At 64.8% G+C, this 10,590-nt stretch overlaps 1 long non-coding RNA gene across 1 annotated transcript; it reads left to right on the top strand.

Annotated features, from left to right (window-relative positions):
• The first annotated feature begins 6,350 nt into the window (after nucleotides 1-6,350).
• On the top strand, nucleotides 6,351-8,271 carry LOC122233542. Its single transcript, XR_006211138.1, has 2 exons — nucleotides 6,351-7,460; nucleotides 7,592-8,271. It is a non-coding gene; the product is annotated as an uncharacterized LOC122233542 (long non-coding RNA).
• Nucleotides 8,272-10,590: the final 2,319 nt, after the last annotated feature.

The following is a 10,590-nucleotide window of genomic DNA, read 5'->3' as shown; positions in this document are numbered from 1 at the left end:
CGTTGTGTGTGCAGGTGCCCGCGGGCGGACGGACGGACGGGGCGGGGCAGAGTGAGCCTCGGGCAGCTGCTGGGCCAGCCCCGGCCCCGGAGATGCTTCCCTGGACCCCAGCCTCAGGGCCCACTCATGGCCGCCCGGAGGGTGATCAGGCTGCGTGCAGCACAAGGGAGTCTGTTTGAGACTCCCCGTGAGCGCCTGCGGTGGGCTGGAGGTGTCCTCGGGCAACGGGGAGCACTCCTCACGGAAACACGTGCCACCCTGTGGCCACGCCCCCCACCAGGGGGTGTCCACACAGCCACCGTCTGGGGGCACACAAGGTCTGGGGCCTGTCCAGGATGCCCTCAGGGGCCTCCAAAGCCCCCTGACCCCACTCACCTCTGAAACTGCCCTCCTGGGGGGTGGGGGCGTGCGCCCCCCGTGTGTGTCCATTGACCTGGGCTTTCATCTGCGACCTCCGGACGAGGCCCCAGGATGGATGTCAGCCCGACTGATGCACCAGCTGCAGACCTGTGTCACTCGAGGACAGGTGCCTTTCCCTCATGGGTGCTTAAGGGCTGTTCGTGTGAGCGGCACCCCGCGCCCCCTTCAGGGAGTGGCCAGCTGTAGACGGACAGAGCTGGGCGGACCCTGCTGCGGAAGCTGGGCCTGCAAAGCAGGGGCTGCCTCAGCTCTCTGAGCTGCCAGCAGACAAGCTTGGGACAGATCCCCCGCCGCAAGCCCCACTTAGTGAGGTCGGGCTGTGGCCAGGAGCAGAGAGGGCCTTGAAGCCCCCGGCCCCTGGCATCGACCCCGGAGAGCTCAGGAAGCCGTCCCTTCCCTGGGATGCTGGGGGGTGGCTTTGGAGGGCCTCCCTCCCCAACCCCGTCGGGCCCCTCCCGGGGCGGCCGGGAAAAGGACTCTCGGTCCTACGTATCTAGACCACCGGCCTTGGATGCGCAAGGCCCGCCGGGGCTCCTGCCGGCACACGGCTTGCTGCCATGGCGACCGGCACGTGTACCAGGCCGGGTGCCCGGGCAATGCGGATGCTGGTGGCGTGAGTTGGCACAGGCCCCGTGTGTGTACAGGCCGGGGGAGGGGGTGGGTCCCCACTTCGGCTGGCCTGGAGCCCTGGAAATCGGGAAACGGCCCAGGACGGAGACCGGGGCAGCCCTACCACCTGAGGGACGGACCTCCACGGGCCACACCTGTCCCGGACCCGGGTCTCGGGTCCCTTGCTAGAGCAAGGCCGGTTGTGCCCTCCCCGCAGGGCAGTGAGTCTCTGGGAATGCCTTCCAGGAAATCCCCAGTGCCCCACCGGCTCTCAAGTGCCCCCGCCTCAGCCCCGGGACAGTTGCTGCTCTGGTTAGAGTTCCTGTCCTACTCAGTTCCGGGCACCATGCCCTCCGGGGGCCAGGCCACTCCGCCAGGCCCCCTTCTGGTCCTGGCCCCCCCAGATGAGGCGAGGCGAGGCGAGGGCTATCCCGCTGGCCTCGAGGCTGCTGGGCCTGGCCCAAGGCCCTGATTTTCATGCTCCCAGCCCCAGCATCTGTTCCTGGGGGGGCCAGCTTGGCAGGCGCCCCAGGCCCGGCCTCCTGCATGGTTCCTGAAAACAGGCCCAAGGCTCGGGTGCCTCATGATTCTTTCATGGTGGAGTTCTGCGGCTCTGGAGCTCCATTTACACGGGCGGGGCCTGGGTTGGTTTACGGGAGGCCTGCAGGCGGTTTAGGGTGACAGGCTCCCTTCTGCAGGGCAGAAAGGACAGGGCAGTCCTTGGGATGAAGAGTGTGGGGAGGGGGCCAGGGGGTGCCCGCCCGTGTGCTACCTGCTCCCCATGAAAGTCCAGCCCCCGGCCTCGCCCCTCCCCCTCACTCAGCCCTACCCCAACCCCGCTCCTCCTGAAGGCAGGGCAGCTCCTGAAATACTGGTTTTCATGGGCTCCTCTCCGGGGTGCGCCCCTCACCCCGACCCCCCGAAGTGGAGAGCCGCTGTCTGGGTAGGAAGCCGGTGTGTGGTCTCCCGGCTCGGCTCTTGTCTCTTGTCTCTTGTAAAATCGTACAAGTCCTGGGGAGGGGGCGGTTATTTCTGGAGGGGTGTAGGGAGAGAGAGAGAGAGAGAGACCTCTGAGCCCGGCCAGAAGTCCAGGGCCCCCGCAAGGCTGAGCGTCTCTGAAGGGACCATGAGAGCAGGACTGCGGGCCTCTCAGCAAGTCCAGATGCCCTGTGACCACTGCTGTCTTCCAGCACCCAAACCCCAGGGCCTTTGCATATTTCTGGAACTGGAAGGGAGCACTCACAAGAATATCTGAGAGTAAATCCCTGGCTGCACGGGGCTCAGAATCAGGACCAGATCAAGTCCAAGAAGCGACGGGGGTAATTACCGTCCACCTGGGCTTCCAGACACACACCTGGCAGGGACAGTCAGGAGCCCGCGACTCCGAAGGTGACGAGGGCAGCCCGGCACTCTCACACGCGGCCACGCACACACAGCGAGCCGCAGACACACATGCACGTAGCTGCCGTCCGTCCGCAGAGGCTCAGCCCACACCCCGCACGCCGACAAGCACAGACACACAGTAAGTACCTAACTGTGTGCCTGAAGTCTCGCCAGTGAGAAAAGCCACGCACGTGCCCACCGTCCTCTGTCAGATGGCTCCCAGGGGCATCAGCTCGGGCCTTTGTGCTGGTCCACTTTTTGTAAAACTCTCCGCACCTTTGGGTGATGCTCTAAGTGGCGAGAGAGTAAGACAGGGGTCGTGGGGATATACTATCTGACTTTATGGCAACTCAATGACCTAGGTGATCCGGGGTTAAGTCACTGTTGGGACAGCCACCATTAAAACATACACTTAGATGGCTTAGATGAACGTGTCCTATTCACGTTAAATCGCCTGGCTTTGATCACTGCACTGTAGCTACGTGAGACAATGTCCCTGTTCTCAGGAAAAACACACTGAAATATGAAGGAGTAAAGGGCGGGATGTCTGAGGCCAACTCCCAAGCTGTTGAGAAATGAGAAGAGATAAAGAACAATGAGGCAAGTGTGGGAAATGTGAAAACAGTAAGTGTGAAATTATCTCAAAACAAAAAGGTTGAAAAGTATAATGACTAGAATAAAGAATTCCATCACGGGGTCAGAAGAAGTCAAAGAAATGTCCCAGAGAGTTTGGGGGGGGGGGGAGCAGAAACAGGAATAATGTTAAAGGATTCATCTGAGAGATAAGACGCCCAATAACAGAAATCCCAAAACAGAAATGCTGAAAAAAATAAACCAGGAAAGAAACAAACTGTGTTGGAAGGGACACAAGACATTTCGACGTTTCACCAGAACCGAAGGGTACTGAGTGGCCAGGGCCTAGAAGTGGTCCAGACCAAGAGACTTCACCAGAAGCACACCCAGAGATCTCAGCTCGGCAGAAACAGAGAAGCCTAAAGCTTCATAGAGAAAACACAAAACAATCCTGAACATTGGATCAGGATTCAAATGACACTCATTCCCCAAAAACAACAGCATAAACAAGACACAGAGTCAAGACTTCAAAATCCAAAGGGAACATTTTCTTTATTATTATTGTTATGCTTAGTTAATTTTGAGAGAGAGAGAGAGAGAGAATGTGAGCAGGGGAGGGACAGAGAGAGAGGGAGACACAGAATCCGAAGCGGGCTCCAGGCTCCGAGCCGGCAGCACAGAGCCCGACGCGGGGCTCGAACTCACAAACTGTGAGATCATGACCGGAGCTGAAGTCAGATGCTCAACCGGCTGAGCCACCCAGGCGCCCCAAAGGGAACATTTTCAACATGGATTTTCCTCACTCCCCAAACGACCCTTCCCAGGAAGGGTAAAATACAGGCCTGTGCGGGTACCCCGCCCTGCCAGGGGGCCCACCAAACTCCGTCCGCCCTGGTGTAAAGCTGGGCCTGGAGAGAGGGGTCTGGGAAGGTGCTCAGCACAGCTAAGCTGCAGGTTCGCTCCGGGTGCTTATGGGTAGGGGCCCCTCCTGCGGGTGGGCTCCCGCAGTCCCCGGTGGTATGGTGGGGCCAACCCACCCGTCGCCGAGGGAGGTGGAGGTGTCCCGAATGCCCAAGAGCATCATCTGTCTTTCCTCGCAGTATGCTGTCTCTGCACCCCCCACCCCCCCACTCCACCTTCAGGGCGACCTCTGCTCCTCCACGCTACCCCACCCCAGGGCATTCTGTGGCTCCCCACTGCCCTGGTGGGGCACTCCAGCGCCCCCTGCCATCTTCCTGGGGCTAGCCCAGCCGCTCACAGCCCTGGGACCGCCCCTGGACCAGTGGAATGGACTCACCCCCTCTGTCCTCCAACACGGGCGGGCCTCCCATAGCTAGCAGGGTGAGTAAAGAGTTGGCTGTCTCCGGGCCCCACCTTTCTGGCCGTGGGACCTGGGACTTGCCTCAGCCTCTGAGCCCCCATGTCATTCTCTCTGAATTGCTTATCATTGGCCGTCTGCCTGGGTGGCCTAGCTGTCAAAATAACCCAGTGTGCCCAGGAAGCGGACGGGGCATGGCTGCTTGGACCCCTGCGTCCCCATCCCCTGGGCACCAGCACTGTGCATTCCAAGAATCGGGTCCGGGTCTGCCCTGGCTTTGGTGTCCCCCCGTGGCCGCTGTCTGTTCCTGGACAGAAGGTACCTGGGCATCATGGTGGGCTGGCCCCGTCTGGCTGAGTCGAGGCCCCGGCCCTCCCCCTTCCGTTGCCTTGGGCACCGGCTGACCCCAATCCCACCTTCTCTCCCTGCGTCGGCACTGGCTGAGGTCACCGGCCACTCCCCTCACTCTCTGGCGGCAGTGACTCAGCGGCTGGCCCGCAGTGCCGGGCGCCTCCCCAACCCCGTCAGTGGCTGTAGGGGTCCCTCCCTGCGCTGGGGAGGGCTCGGCCCACCGCGTAGCGGGGAGAGGGCGGCGCAGACCGGTGCAGCCTGGATTTCTCGCTAAGCCCCAGGCGCCCAACCCCGCTAGCGGGACCCACCTGGCGGCCCACCTGGGAATCACACCGGGCCCGCCTCGGAGCTGGGCGCCGTCTCCTGGCCCAGGCCTTCAAGTTCGCTGCCCCTCGGGGGTGTCCCGATTCCCAGCCCGTGGCCCACCCGGAGAGGTGCGCGCTGATGCGGGCCTAGGAATCAGGGTGCCGCGCCTGCCCGCACCCCGCCGAGCCAGAGGAGACGCGGGGGTGCGGCGGACGGCTCCGACGCCAGGTCTGAGGGCCGCTAACAGCGGGAGCGCAGAAGGGCTGCGGGCGGCCCCTGCGCGCATCCCCGGAGACGGTGCGGGTCTGGACAGGTCAGGGCGCCCCCGGGCTCCAGCCCCAGCTTGCGCGGCCTCTGGGCTAGCCTCTTCCGCGCTCCTCGGCCGCCCTCTGGATTTCCGTGCGGGGTCACTTGCGCGGTCCTCCAAGGGCGCGGGGACTCGGCTCCCGGAGTCGGGGGCCGGAGGCCGGGCCCAGGCGCGGGGAGGGGCGCGCGAGAATTTGTGGCCTCGTGGCCGGACACCGCACCCTGACCATAACGACACGCGGCCCCACCCACCGGGGGGGTTCCTCGGCTCCCCCGAAGCGTCGGGCCCTCGCCCCTCATCCCGCCCCGCCGGATACCCAGCACCAGGAGGGTGGGCGGGGCCTGGCGGGGCCCCGCCCGCGCCTCGCCGGCCCGGCCCCGCCCCCGCGCGCCTCGCAGCCTTCCCGGGAAGCCTGGGCGGAGGAGCGAGGGTGCAGCAAGCGGTCGGGTGACCGGTCCGGAGCCCTCGCTGGACCCTAGCCTGGCCCACTCTCTCCACGCCCCCTGCAGCCCTCGCGACAGTGGCGGGGAGGACGGGGCGCCCAGGGCAGCGGCCTCCTGCCGGTGTCCCGCCCTGATCGCCTCCATGCCTTCCGCCTCCGCCGTTAGGGACGCCTGCCGCGCGGGGCCCTGACCCAGTCGGGAGAGCTCGGCCGGCCGGGCGCGCTCCCGCAGGCCGGGGCCAGAGCGGGAGGTGCGGGTGAGCCCGCACTTTTCTCTGTGCCCTACCCCACCACCTCAGCACTGCCCCCTGCAGCCCTGCGAGCCTACCAGCCGGGGTAGGCCGACCCTTCCCTCTCAGCCCTAGAGCCATATCCCGGAGTCAGGGTAGGGGACAGCTCGCCCAGCCCCCCTGTGACGGTCCCTCCGGGGCTGCTCCGTCTTCATTCTTTCTGCCTCCGTTCAGGCGTCCTGCAGCCACAAAGGTGCCAGGCGTTATTCCGGTCGCAGGGGACACCAGTTTCACCGTTGTTCCCCGGGGAAACTCTGGGGCAGAGGGTGGGGGCAGACAAACAATGAATAACCAGTATTCAGGGAGGAGGTGGGGGCCTGGACCTGAGGCCAGGGCAAGGTCTGGGGGCCTGCAGGGCAGTGGCGGCCAACCAGAAGAACTTGTAGAGGAAGAGCCAGCCGGAAACTGAGGTTGGAGGGCAGTGAACAAGAGAGGCAGTAGGTGAGGGGTTGGGGGGGTCGGGCAGGGCCACCGGAGAGCTTCCAGCACAAGGGTAAGGGCTCAGGCTCGGTCTCGAGGCAGTGGCAGGCCCGGGGAGCAGAGGGAGCTGATTTGCAACACGGATCCCGCGGAAGCGGAGGCGGGCAGCCCGGCTGGACAGACAGCACGGCAGGTCAGGGGTGTGCGGCGTGTGCCGTCGCCGGCGGGCACCTGGTGTCTGGCCTGAGCTGCGTGCGGAGGCGGGGCTGTTGCGAAGCAGCCGGAGGCCCGGACTCCTGGGTTGAATCCTCGGGGTCCCGCCGCAATCTGTGGGTGCAGCTCCCAGAGAGTAAGGGCCGTGCAGAGACCGAGCGGTGACCTCTTGGGGAGGCAGCTGTGAGGCGGGCCCACGGTGCGTCCACGACATAATTTTTCTTGGCAAAGGTGGCGGGCAGCAGACTGACCACTGCTGGGCCGCGGTATCGGGCCCCGCACCCCCACCCTGTGGTACAGGGAGCGCTGCCACTCTACCTGCTGAGGCCCAGGAAGTGAGGCCTGGAAGAGTGCCCTCAGAAGCAGAGCCAGGAGCCAGCTGCCCCATCAAAGGCCGCTGCTCCCAGGAATCTTGGGTCTGATACACAGAGGCGCCGACTGAGTGTTTCTTAACCAAAACTTGAACACCGAGATGTCAAAGCCCGAGGCTGAGAAAACTGCAGTGAGGCCTGGGGCGGAGGGAAGATTCACCTCCCAGTGGCCTCCGGTCCCTAGACCTGTCGTCTAGTGCAAGAGGGCCGCCAGCCTCAGAGCCTCCGACGGGCTGCACGACTAGCCCACTTCTTTACAGAAGGAGGCAGCGGGAGGTCACAGCTGGCACAGGCTGAGCCTGGCCCAGAACCCAGGTCCTGACTCCTCGCCCAGTGCTCTTCCCGGGGCCTCCTTGGCTCCTGCTGCATCAGGATGGGGAGACAGAAGCTCTGATAAACTCCACGGGGGCCCACCCGTCTTTGAAATGCCTGGAACCCTCCTCTGCTGGAGCAGTGGGTAAGGTTAAGGAGGGAGGGGCCCAGGGACTCTTGGCCTGGGTGTCTCTGTACACCTGTCTCTCCACACTGCGTGTGGGGAGCGTACCCTGCAATCCTGTTTTCCCCACCTGCAAAACGGTATGGTTTCAGGGCACCTCCCCAGGCACATGCAGAGGCCTGGTTCACAGCTTCCGGCTGCAGGACGAGCGGCGGTGATAAGCCGGCGGCGCCTGGCTCCCGCACAGCGGTGCACGTGACCAAATGGCCAGCCACCAGAAGGCTCTGCAGGGAGAGGATCTGGAGCCCCAGCTTCCAGGTGTGCCGCAGCAGATACAGTGCCCTCAGAACGGCCCCCACTGGGCACTAGGCCAGAAGTATGTGGCCCTGACCTTGCCCTTGGAGTTGAAACTCAGACGCAAGCAGGCCACGCCAGCAGGAACTTGGCCTTGTCTACCTTGGCAGCCCTCAAGACCACTGTTCCCGACAGACAGACAGACATAGCCGCCCAAGCCTGCCCCCCTCTCCACGGGAGACTGCCCAGCGCCCTGCAGACACAGGCAGAAGAAGAATCATCCTGCCTTTGATCTGTCCACAGGCCTGGGAGAACAAGACAGGGACCTACGGGTAGGGAAACTTTGCTTTTCCTTAGGTGATCTAAAATGAAGTTTTTATTGTAATCTTAGATTTACAGAAAAGTAGCAAAGACTGCGTGAGCTTTGCTGTAGCCTCCCCACTCAGTTTCTCTCAAGGTAACACCTGACACAGGCGTGGCTCGGCTGTCACCGTGAGGAACTTTGGCACTTGGCATTAAACTCCAGACTTTACTCAGATTTCACTGCTTCTTCCGTTGCCTTCCTTTTTTGTGTCCCAGGATCCAAACCAGGATCCCACGTCGCATTTGCATGGAGAAGGCAAGGCATTCCTCGCAGCTGGGAATGGCCAGGCCAAAGGCTGGGGGCGCCGACCCATCACCAAGTCACCCGCCCTGTGTGCCTGACAAGTAATGACTAGTTGGGAGGTGGCTAGAGGTGGGAGGCTAGCAGGGTGAGTAGGGGGTGCAGGTGGGCTGGTGGCCACGCTACCAAGTGCAGAAGTCCTGGGGACCATCCCTGAAGAGAGCAGGGAGATGACAGCCACGTGGGGTTGCCAGGCAGTGCCCAGGACCCAGAGGCAAGGCCTCGAGCTAAGTCTCAGCCCCACCACAGTTACCTGCAAGGTGACCCCACCTCCCCGACCCGCCATTTCCTCAGCCATTAAACGCATGGAAGATAAAATGAAATGCAACAAAGTCACAATAAGTCGCCCAAAGCCAGCACTGAGCTAGGGAAAAAAAAAAAAAAAAAAAATCACATCATTTCTCTGAGGCCCAAGTTTCTGTCCTCAAGATGGAAAGGACACACCCGCTTCTGGGCAAGGGCGCAACTGCTGGCCCTCTCCCTCCTCCCCAGAGCTTCCCCGCTCGCCCGAACCAGGGGCTGCCGCGTCCGCGCGGTCCCCTCCCCAGGGACGCCGGGCCCTCTCCCGCTCCAGGCGGGGTGGGGGCGGCCCCGAGCTTCCAAGTGCACAGCCCTGAGGTGACCTTGGGCGAGGCCTCGTACTGCCCGGTTGCAAAACAAAAAAATCACGGCACAGAAGGCGGCGCTCCCCCGTCCCCCCCGCCGGGGTCGGCGGGCCCAGTTCTACCTGGGGCAGGGCTCCTCCGCGTCCACGTACTCCCGGCTCCCGGCGGTGCTTCCCAGAAGGGCCGTCACTCCCCTCCTCCCCCGCCGGGAGGCGACCCAGCCCCGCATCCCCCGCACCCCCCGCAGCCGCGGGACCGGGAGGGGGGGGGCGCGGACACGGGTAGCCCCACCCCCATCCTCGGGGCCGCGCCGGCAGCGGAGCTGCGGGGTCGCGGGCGGCCGGGGGTGGGGACCGGGGGTGGGGGCGGGGGCCAGCCGCCGCCCCCTCCGCTCCCGCCCCGGCCGCCCGCCACCGCCCCTTTGTTCCGCCGGCCAATCGGCGGCCTCCTTGACTAAATAAGGCGAGGAGCGCGCCCGGCGCCCCCCGTCCGTTACTTCCACCCCCGCCCGGCCGGTGACTCAGGGCCGGCGGCGGGCGGGGACGGGGCTGCCCGGGCCGCGGCTTCCCGGGCGGCGGGCGGGGCTCCCGCGGCGCCGAGATCGCCTAATATGGCCGCACCGCGCCGCGCGCGCCGCCGCCCCCCGCCGCTCACCTGCGGCCGCACCTTGCCCCCCCCCCCCCCCCCCCGCCACCGCCTGCCCAGCCGGTGACACGCCGCGGAAGAGGAAGTGGCGCCCCGCCCCTCCCCCGCCGCCCGGCGCCGCGGGGGTGTGGGGGGGGACGTCGGGGCTCCTGGGCCCCGCCCCGCTAACCTCCACGACCCCGGGGCCTGGCACCCGGCGTCCCGCGGACTGCAAGGTGCGGAACGAGGAAGGGGGGCGGGGACCGAGGTCTGTGGATCTCCGCTCCCTCCCCGTCTGTTCCCAGAAGTGGCCGCCCCTTAAACACACCAGACAAAGGAGCTCTAGAGGGAACTGGCGTTGGAGGAGGGGCAGGTGTCCCCCCCAGCCCGAGTCAGAGGCCTGGACGCCTTCGCGGAGTGGGCGGACCCAGGACGTGGAGACCTCCCGCCCTTCCCACCTTCCCCGTGGCCTGTGCGTGACATCTTGGGACCCCCAAGTGGAAGTCCTCCTCGCATCTGACACCCCCACCTGAGGGTTGAGCAGGCCGTGATTGTGCCCAAGGGCGCGAATAAGGATAGGTTTTACGGAGGCCAAGCCCCGGGGTTCTCTCATGGGTGGGGCACACACCTGATGGACAGCAGTCTTGCCCTGCGCCCCCAAAACGCCCGGGAGTCGGAGACCCAGCTAGGCCTGTGGCCATAGACAAGGCCTTGGCGTTCGGGAACCGCAGTCCTCAGGTGAGCTGGACAGCTGCCTTACCTTCTGGGCCTAGCGTCCTTAGCCACAGATGTGGCCACCAGCTCAGCTCGCGGGGCTCTTGGGGCGCCTGGCCCCGCGCCCCCCCCCCCCGCCCCCGTCAGACACCTGCCCGGGTCAAGCTGAGCGCCCGGGGCGAGGGGGGGGGGACCTTGCGTCCCTTGCCTCACTCTGCCTGGCCCCGCTGCCCCCACTCTTGGCCTGTGC

The sequence above is a fragment of the Panthera tigris genome, chromosome E1, assembly GCF_018350195.1.
Source record: "Panthera tigris isolate Pti1 chromosome E1, P.tigris_Pti1_mat1.1, whole genome shotgun sequence".
In the NCBI taxonomy this organism is placed as follows: domain Eukaryota; kingdom Metazoa; phylum Chordata; class Mammalia; order Carnivora; family Felidae; genus Panthera; species Panthera tigris.
The sequence above is the reverse complement of the archived record's forward strand: the minus strand, read 5'-3'. Positions and strand labels throughout refer to the sequence as shown.